General features: G+C 49.7%; 8 non-coding genes across 8 annotated transcripts; all 8 read left to right on the forward strand.

The window, feature by feature from the left end:
• The first annotated feature begins 202 nt into the window (after positions 1-202).
• Positions 203-321, forward strand: LOC139246788 (5S ribosomal RNA). Its single transcript, XR_011590603.1, has one exon. It is a non-coding gene; the product is annotated as a 5S ribosomal RNA (ribosomal RNA).
• An 874-nt stretch (positions 322-1,195) lies between these two features.
• LOC139246724 (5S ribosomal RNA) lies at positions 1,196-1,314 on the forward strand. Its single transcript, XR_011590542.1, has one exon. It is a non-coding gene; the product is annotated as a 5S ribosomal RNA (ribosomal RNA).
• Positions 1,315-2,188: 874 nt separating this feature from the next.
• Positions 2,189-2,307, forward strand: LOC139246789 (5S ribosomal RNA). Its single transcript, XR_011590604.1, has one exon. It is a non-coding gene; the product is annotated as a 5S ribosomal RNA (ribosomal RNA).
• Positions 2,308-3,181: 874 nt separating this feature from the next.
• Positions 3,182-3,300, forward strand: LOC139246053 (5S ribosomal RNA). Its single transcript, XR_011590279.1, has one exon. It is a non-coding gene; the product is annotated as a 5S ribosomal RNA (ribosomal RNA).
• An 874-nt stretch (positions 3,301-4,174) lies between these two features.
• Positions 4,175-4,293, forward strand: LOC139246979 (5S ribosomal RNA). The gene has a single exon (XR_011590789.1). It is a non-coding gene; the product is annotated as a 5S ribosomal RNA (ribosomal RNA).
• An 874-nt stretch (positions 4,294-5,167) lies between these two features.
• LOC139246735 (5S ribosomal RNA) lies at positions 5,168-5,286 on the forward strand. The gene has a single exon (XR_011590553.1). It is a non-coding gene; the product is annotated as a 5S ribosomal RNA (ribosomal RNA).
• Positions 5,287-6,160: 874 nt separating this feature from the next.
• On the forward strand, positions 6,161-6,279 carry LOC139246054 (5S ribosomal RNA). The gene has a single exon (XR_011590280.1). It is a non-coding gene; the product is annotated as a 5S ribosomal RNA (ribosomal RNA).
• Positions 6,280-7,153: 874 nt separating this feature from the next.
• On the forward strand, positions 7,154-7,272 carry LOC139246790 (5S ribosomal RNA). The gene has a single exon (XR_011590605.1). It is a non-coding gene; the product is annotated as a 5S ribosomal RNA (ribosomal RNA).
• Positions 7,273-7,500: the final 228 nt, after the last annotated feature.

The following is a 7,500-nucleotide window of genomic DNA, read 5'->3' on the forward strand; positions in this document are numbered from 1 at the left end:
TGAAGCTTGAGGCAAGGCAATGAAGGATAGGGCTTGTCGTTTGCTTGTGTGGGAGTCAGAGCAGCAAGAGGTGGGTGTGGCGGAAGGAAAATGGTGAAATGAATCTTGAGTGCTGATTATTTGCATGAATGCATGGAAGGAGAAAAAGAAGTGAAGAACAGCCTTATGTCCGTTTAAGTAAAGAGAAAGCCATGACATCGATGCCTGCGGCCACACTAGTCTGAAAACGCCCGATCCCGTCTGATCTCGGAAACCAAGCAGACTGAGGCCTGGTTAGTACTTGGATGGGAGACTGCCTGGGAATACCAGGTGCAGTAGGCTTTTGCTGCCATCCACAGGCTGCTCATGCTTCTGCACACAGAGAGCCGTTGATCCATCAACAACCTTTTTGCTGCTCTCTCTCTCACTTTGCTTTCACCATTTCTTTCCTGCACATTCTCCTGCTGCTACACAAATGCAAGGGGGTCGACGCAAGGGACGAAAGAACGCAGAACAACAAAATAAGTTGGCAAAAAAACACACGCTGGCGCAGGCACACCAGGACGCAGCAACAGAGAGGAGAGACAAGGTGCATAGAAACCTGGGAGGGACAAACAGCAAGAGAACAAAGAATCGTGCAGGAAGAGCTGCAATTCAATGCAGGAAAAATGTAAAGCCAACTAGCATGCTGCTGGAATGCATGTGTGTTCATGTGAGGAGTGTTGCAAATCAGAATGCCGAGTAGCAGGCGCCACTTGCCACATGGGGTTCCGAAATGTGGCTACAACAGCGATCTGGCTTAATAATTGGTGGGATTGGAAATGAAACAATCCTGGTGTTTTGGGGGCGGTGGAAGCTTTTTTGGGGGAGGAGAGATTTGGGGATGGGGAGATTTGGGGGAGAGCGATTTGAGGGGATGAGAGATTTCGAGGTTGGCGAGCGTGAGATTGGGGGGTGAGTGAGTGAGTGAGTGATTTGTGGGTGAGTGAGGGAATGGTGAAAGTCAGGCAGTTTTGAAGCTTGAGGCAAGGCAATGAAGGATAGGGCTTGTCGTTTGCTTGTGTGGGAGTCAGAGCAGCAAGAGGTGGGTGTGGCGGAAGGAAAATGGTGAAATGAATCTTGAGTGCTGATTATTTGCATGAAAGCATGGAAGGAGAAAAAGAAGTGAAGAACAGCCTTATGTCCGGTTAAGTAAAGAGAAAGCCATGACATCGATGCCTACGGCCACACTAGTCTGAAAACGCCCGATCCCGTCTGATCTCGGAAACCAAGCAGACTGAGGCCTGGTTAGTACTTGGATGGGAGACTGCCTGGGAATACCAGGTGCAGTAGGCTTTTGCTGCCATCCACAGGCTGCTCATGCTTCTGCACACACAGTGCCGTTGATCCATCAACAACCTTTTTGCTGCTCTCTCTCTCACTTTGCTTTCACCATTTCTTTCCTGCACATTCTCCTGCTGCTACACAAATGCAAGGGGGTCGACGCAAGGGACGAAAGAACGCAGAACAACAAAATAAGTTGGCAAAAAAACACACGCTGGCGCAGGCACACCAGGACGCAGCAACAGAGAGGAGAGACAAGGTGCATAGAAACCTGGGAGGGACAAACAGCAAGAGAACAAAGAATCGTGCAGGAAGAGCTGCAATTCAATGCAGGAAAAATGTAAAGCCAACTAGCATGCTGCTGGAATGCATGTGTGTTCATGTGAGGAGTGTTGCAAATCAGAATGCCGAGTAGCAGGCGCCACTTGCCACATGGGGTTCCGAAATGTGGCTACAACAGCGATCTGGCTTAATAATTGGTGGGATTGGAAATGAAACAATCCTGGTGTTTTGGGGGCGGTGGAAGCTTTTTTGGGGGAGGAGAGATTTGGGGATGGGGAGATTTGGGGGAGAGCGATTTGAGGGGATGAGAGATTTCGAGGTTGGCGAGCGTGAGATTGGGGGGTGAGTGAGTGAGTGAGTGATTTGTGGGTGAGTGAGGGAATGGTGAAAGTCAGGCAGTTTTGAAGCTTGAGGCAAGGCAATGAAGGATAGGGCTTGTCGTTTGCTTGTGTGGGAGTCAGAGCAGCAAGAGGTGGGTGTGGCGGAAGGAAAATGGTGAAATGAATCTTGAGTGCTGATTATTTGCATGAATGCATGGAAGGAGAAAAAGAAGTGAAGAACAGCCTTATGTCCGTTTAAGTAAAGAGAAAGCCATGACATCGATGCCTGCGGCCACACTAGTCTGAAAACGCCCGATCCCGTCTGATCTCGGAAACCAAGCAGACTGAGGCCTGGTTAGTACTTGGATGGGAGACTGCCTGGGAATACCAGGTGCAGTAGGCTTTTGCTGCCATCCACAGGCTGCTCATGCTTCTGCACACACAGTGCCGTTGATCCATCAACAACCTGTTTGCTGCTCTCTTTCTCACTTTGCTTTCACCATTTCTTTCCTGCACATTCTCCTGCTGCTCCACATATGTAACGGGGTCGTCGCAAGGGGCGAAAGAACACAGAACAACAAAATAAGTTGGCAAAAGAATACACGCTGGCGCAGGCACACCAGGACGCAGCAACAGAGAGGAGAGACAAGGTGCATAGAAACCTGGGAGGGACAAACAGCAAGAGAACAAAGAATCGTGCAGGAAGAGCTGCAATTCAATGCAGGAAAAATGTAAAGCCAACTAGCATGCTGCTGGAATGCATGTGTGTTCATGTGAGGAGTGTTGCAAATCAGAATGCCGGGTAGCAGGCGCCACTTGCCACATGGGGTTCCGAAATGTGGCTACAACAGCGATCTGGCTTAATAATTGGTGGGATTGGAAATGAAACAATCCTGGTGTTTTGGGGGCGGTGGAAGCTTTTTTGGGGGAGGAGAGATTTGGGGATGGGGAGATTTGGGGGAGAGCGATTTGAGGGGATGAGAGATTTCGAGGTTGGCGAGCGTGAGATTGGGGGGTGAGTGAGTGAGTGAGTGATTTGTGGGTGAGTGAGGGAATGGTGAAAGTCAGGCAGTTTTGAAGCTTGAGGCAAGGCAATGAAGGATAGGGCTTGTCGTTTGCTTGTGTGGGAGTCAGAGCAGCAAGAGGTGGGTGTGGCGGAAGGAAAATGGTGAAATGAATCTTGAGTGCTGATTATTTGCATGAATGCATGGAAGGAGAAAAAGAAGTGAAGAACAGCCTTATGTCCGGTTAAGTAAAGAGAAAGCCATGACATCGATGCCTACGGCCACACTAGTCGGAAAACGCCCGATCCCGTCTGATCTCGGAAACCAAGCAGACTGAGGCCTGGTTAGTACTTGGATGGGAGACTGCCTGGGAATACCAGGTGCAGTAGGCTTTTGCTGCCATCCACAGGCTGCTCATGCTTCTGCACACACAGTGCCGTTGATCCATCAACAACCTTTTTGCTGCTCTCTTTCTCACTTTGCTTTCACCATTTCTTTCCTGCACATTCTCCTGCTGCTCCACATATGTAACGGGGTCGTCGCAAGGGGCGAAAGAACACAGAACAACAAAATAAGTTGGCAAAAGAATACACGCTGGCGCAGGCACACCAGGACGCAGCAACAGAGAGGAGAGACAAGGTGCATAGAAACCTGGGAGGGACAAACAGCAAGAGAACAAAGAATCGTGCAGGAAGAGCTGCAATTCAATGCAGGAAAAATGTAAAGCCAACTAGCATGCTGCTGGAATGCATGTGTGTTCATGTGAGGAGTGTTGCAAATCAGAATGCCGAGTAGCAGGCGCCACTTGCCACATGGGGTTCCGAAATGTGGCTACAACAGCGATCTGGCTTAATAATTGGTGGGATTGGAAATGAAACAATCCTGGTGTTTTGGGGGCGGTGGAAGCTTTTTTGGGGGAGGAGAGATTTGGGGATGGGGAGATTTGGGGGAGAGCGATTTGAGGGGATGAGAGATTTCGAGGTTGGCGAGCGTGAGATTGGGGGGTGAGTGAGTGAGTGAGTGATTTGTGGGTGAGTGAGGGAATGGTGAAAGTCAGGCAGTTTTGAAGCTTGAGGCAAGGCAATGAAGGATAGGGCTTGTCGTTTGCTTGTGTGGGAGTCAGAGCAGCAAGAGGTGGGTGTGGCGGAAGGAAAATGGTGAAATGAATCTTGAGTGCTGATTATTTGCATGAATGCATGGAAGGAGAAAAAGAAGTGAAGAACAGCCTTATGTCCGTTTAAGTAAAGAGAAAGCCATGACATCGATGCCTGTGGCCACACTAGTCTGAAAACGCCCGATCCCGTCTGATCTCGGAAACCAAGCAGACTGAGGCCTGGTTAGTACTTGGATGGGAGACTGCCTGGGAATACCAGGTGCAGTAGGCTTTTGCTGCCATCCACAGGCTGCTCATGCTTCTGCACACAGAGAGCCGTTGATCCATCAACAACCTTTTTGCTGCTCTCTCTCTCACTTTGCTTTCACCATTTCTTTCCTGCACATTCTCCTGCTGCTACACAAATGCAAGGGGGTCGACGCAAGGGACGAAAGAACGCAGAACAACAAAATAAGTTGGCAAAAAAACACACGCTGGCGCAGGCACACCAGGACGCAGCAACAGAGAGGAGAGACAAGGTGCATAGAAACCTGGGAGGGACAAACAGCAAGAGAACAAAGAATCGTGCAGGAAGAGCTGCAATTCAATGCAGGAAAAATGTAAAGCCAACTAGCATGCTGCTGGAATGCATGTGTGTTCATGTGAGGAGTGTTGCAAATCAGAATGCCGAGTAGCAGGCGCCACTTGCCACATGGGGTTCCGAAATGTGGCTACAACAGCGATCTGGCTTAATAATTGGTGGGATTGGAAATGAAACAATCCTGGTGTTTTGGGGGCGGTGGAAGCTTTTTTGGGGGAGGAGAGATTTGGGGATGGGGAGATTTGGGGGAGAGCGATTTGAGGGGATGAGAGATTTCGAGGTTGGCGAGCGTGAGATTGGGGGGTGAGTGAGTGAGTGAGTGATTTGTGGGTGAGTGAGGGAATGGTGAAAGTCAGGCAGTTTTGAAGCTTGAGGCAAGGCAATGAAGGATAGGGCTTGTCGTTTGCTTGTGTGGGAGTCAGAGCAGCAAGAGGTGGGTGTGGCGGAAGGAAAATGGTGAAATGAATCTTGAGTGCTGATTATTTGCATGAAAGCATGGAAGGAGAAAAAGAAGTGAAGAACAGCCTTATGTCCGGTTAAGTAAAGAGAAAGCCATGACATCGATGCCTACGGCCACACTAGTCTGAAAACGCCCGATCCCGTCTGATCTCGGAAACCAAGCAGACTGAGGCCTGGTTAGTACTTGGATGGGAGACTGCCTGGGAATACCAGGTGCAGTAGGCTTTTGCTGCCATCCACAGGCTGCTCATGCTTCTGCACACACAGTGCCGTTGATCCATCAACAACCTTTTTGCTGCTCTCTCTCTCACTTTGCTTTCACCATTTCTTTCCTGCACATTCTCCTGCTGCTACACAAATGCAAGGGGGTCGACGCAAGGGACGAAAGAACGCAGAACAACAAAATAAGTTGGCAAAAAAACACACGCTGGCGCAGGCACACCAGGACGCAGCAACAGAGAGGAGAGACAAGGTGCATAGAAACCTGGGAGGGACAAACAGCAAGAGAACAAAGAATCGTGCAGGAAGAGCTGCAATTCAATGCAGGAAAAATGTAAAGCCAACTAGCATGCTGCTGGAATGCATGTGTGTTCATGTGAGGAGTGTTGCAAATCAGAATGCCGGGTAGCAGGCGCCACTTGCCACATGGGGTTCCGAAATGTGGCTACAACAGCGATCTGGCTTAATAATTGGTGGGATTGGAAATGAAACAATCCTGGTGTTTTGGGGGCGGTGGAAGCTTTTTTGGGGGAGGAGAGATTTGGGGATGGGGAGATTTGGGGGAGAGCGATTTGAGGGGATGAGAGATTTCGAGGTTGGCGAGCGTGAGATTGGGGGGTGAGTGAGTGAGTGAGTGATTTGTGGGTGAGTGAGGGAATGGTGAAAGTCAGGCAGTTTTGAAGCTTGAGGCAAGGCAATGAAGGATAGGGCTTGTCGTTTGCTTGTGTGGGAGTCAGAGCAGCAAGAGGTGGGTGTGGCGGAAGGAAAATGGTGAAATGAATCTTGAGTGCTGATTATTTGCATGAATGCATGGAAGGAGAAAAAGAAGTGAAGAACAGCCTTATGTCCGGTTAAGTAAAGAGAAAGCCATGACATCGATGCCTACGGCCACACTAGTCGGAAAACGCCCGATCCCGTCTGATCTCGGAAACCAAGCAGACTGAGGCCTGGTTAGTACTTGGATGGGAGACTGCCTGGGAATACCAGGTGCAGTAGGCTTTTGCTGCCATCCACAGGCTGCTCATGCTTCTGCACACACAGTGCCGTTGATCCATCAACAACCTTTTTGCTGCTCTCTTTCTCACTTTGCTTTCACCATTTCTTTCCTGCACATTCTCCTGCTGCTCCACATATGTAACGGGGTCGTCGCAAGGGGCGAAAGAACACAGAACAACAAAATAAGTTGGCAAAAGAATACACGCTGGCGCAGGCACACCAGGACGCAGCAACAGAGAGGAGAGACAAGGTGCATAGAAACCTGGGAGGGACAAACAGCAAGAGAACAAAGAATCGTGCAGGAAGAGCTGCAATTCAATGCAGGAAAAATGTAAAGCCAACTAGCATGCTGCTGGAATGCATGTGTGTTCATGTGAGGAGTGTTGCAAATCAGAATGCCGAGTAGCAGGCGCCACTTGCCACATGGGGTTCCGAAATGTGGCTACAACAGCGATCTGGCTTAATAATTGGTGGGATTGGAAATGAAACAATCCTGGTGTTTTGGGGGCGGTGGAAGCTTTTTTGGGGGAGGAGAGATTTGGGGATGGGGAGATTTGGGGGAGAGCGATTTGAGGGGATGAGAGATTTCGAGGTTGGCGAGCGTGAGATTGGGGGGTGAGTGAGTGAGTGAGTGATTTGTGGGTGAGTGAGGGAATGGTGAAAGTCAGGCAGTTTTGAAGCTTGAGGCAAGGCAATGAAGGATAGGGCTTGTCGTTTGCTTGTGTGGGAGTCAGAGCAGCAAGAGGTGGGTGTGGCGGAAGGAAAATGGTGAAATGAATCTTGAGTGCTGATTATTTGCATGAATGCATGGAAGGAGAAAAAGAAGTGAAGAACAGCCTTATGTCCGTTTAAGTAAAGAGAAAGCCATGACATCGATGCCTGCGGCCACACTAGTCTGAAAACGCCCGATCCCGTCTGATCTCGGAAACCAAGCAGACTGAGGCCTGGTTAGTACTTGGATGGGAGACTGCCTGGGAATACCAGGTGCAGTAGGCTTTTGCTGCCATCCACAGGCTGCTCATGCTTCTGCACACAGAGAGCCGTTGATCCATCAACAACCTTTTTGCTGCTCTCTCTCTCACTTTGCTTTCACCATTTCTTTCCTGCACATTCTCCTGCTGCTACACAAATGCAAGGGGGTCGACGCAAGGGACGAAAGAACGCAGAACAACAATATAAGTTGGCAAAAAAACACACGCTGGCGCAGGCACACCAGGACGCAGC

This window comes from Pristiophorus japonicus, unplaced genomic scaffold (genome assembly GCF_044704955.1).
Source record: "Pristiophorus japonicus isolate sPriJap1 unplaced genomic scaffold, sPriJap1.hap1 HAP1_SCAFFOLD_247, whole genome shotgun sequence".
NCBI lineage: Eukaryota > Metazoa > Chordata > Chondrichthyes > Pristiophoridae > Pristiophorus > Pristiophorus japonicus.